Raw genomic sequence first — 1,313 nt, forward strand, 5'->3', positions numbered from 1 at the left:
ACAGAATTGGCATAACATATCTTTGTCTGTGTGTTTTACCTTCTAGCGCTGGATGTGGACAAGTTAAGCTTGTCTGAACATATCAAGCAATGAAACCCATCTCGGCTTCTTGTTTTGTCAGTCGGACACAAACATAAAGCACCTCCTTCGAGCCGGAGTTGAACCAGCGACCTAAGGATTTCTGACATTATGAATCTACAGTCCTCCGCTCTACCAACTGAGCTATCGAAGGGAACGCATCACTTTTGAGAACACCCAATAACAAGGACATGGACATAACAGAAACCTTTATTACACTGTGGAAATGCTTGTTTAAAACTGGTTCATTGTTGACTAAAGTCAGACTTACCTGCTTGAAATAATTGCAGAAGAACTACACAGAATTAGAAGAACATGTCTCTGTGTTTCACCTGCTAGCGCTGGATGTGGACAAGCTCAGCTTGTCTGAACATATCAAGCAAAGAAACCCATCTTAGCTTCTAAAGAATATCAGAAGAACTACACAGAATTAGCAGAACATGTTTCTGTGTCTGCGTTTCACCTGCTAGCGCTGGATGTGGACAAGCTAAGCTTGTCTGAACATTTCAAGCAAAGAAACCCATCTCGGCTTCTAAATAATTGCAGACGAACTACACGGAATTAGCAGAACATGTCTCTGTGTTTTACCTTCTAGCGCTGGATGTGGACATGCTAAGCTTGTCTGAACATATCAAGCAAAGAAACCCATCTCGGCTTCTAAATAATTGCAGAAGAACTACACGGAATTAGCAGAACATGTCTCTGTGTTTTACCTTCTAGCGCTGGATGTGGACATGCTAAGCTTGTCTGAACATATCAAGCAAAGAAACCCATCTCGGCTTCTAAATAATTGCAGAAGAACTACACGGAATTAGCAGAACATGTCTCTGTGTTTTACCTTCTAGCGCTGGATGTGGACAAGCTAAGCTTGTCTGAACATATCAAGCAAAGAAACCCATCTCGGCTTCTAAATAATTGCAGAAGATTTACAGAGAATTGGCATAACATATCTTTGTCATAAAGCACCTCCTTCGAGCCGGAGTTGAACCAGCGACCTAAGGATTTCTGACATTATGAATCTACAGTCCTCCGCTCTACCAACTGAGCTATCGAAGGGAACGCATCACTTTTGAGAACACACAATAACAAGGACATGGACATAACAGAAACCTTTATTACACTGTGGAAATGCTTGTTTAAAACTGGTTCATTGTTGACTAAAGTCAGACTTACCTGCTTGAAATAATTGCAGAAGAACTACACAGAATTAGAAGAACATGTCTCTGTGTTTCACC

The 1,313-nt window shown here is 41.2% G+C and overlaps 2 non-coding genes across 2 annotated transcripts; both read right to left on the reverse strand.

Moving 5' to 3' along the window:
• Positions 1 to 143: 143 nt before the first annotated feature.
• On the reverse strand, positions 144 to 232 carry trnay-gua. The gene is given in 2 exon segments: positions 144 to 179; positions 196 to 232. It is a non-coding gene; the product is annotated as a tRNA-Tyr (tRNA).
• Positions 233 to 1,045: 813 nt separating this feature from the next.
• Positions 1,046 to 1,134, reverse strand: trnay-gua. The gene is given in 2 exon segments: positions 1,046 to 1,081; positions 1,098 to 1,134. It is a non-coding gene; the product is annotated as a tRNA-Tyr (tRNA).
• Between the last annotated feature and the right edge of the window lie 179 nt (positions 1,135 to 1,313).

This window comes from Micropterus dolomieu, unplaced genomic scaffold (assembly GCF_021292245.1).
Source record: "Micropterus dolomieu isolate WLL.071019.BEF.003 ecotype Adirondacks unplaced genomic scaffold, ASM2129224v1 contig_3066, whole genome shotgun sequence".
NCBI classification, from domain to species: domain Eukaryota; kingdom Metazoa; phylum Chordata; class Actinopteri; order Centrarchiformes; family Centrarchidae; genus Micropterus; species Micropterus dolomieu.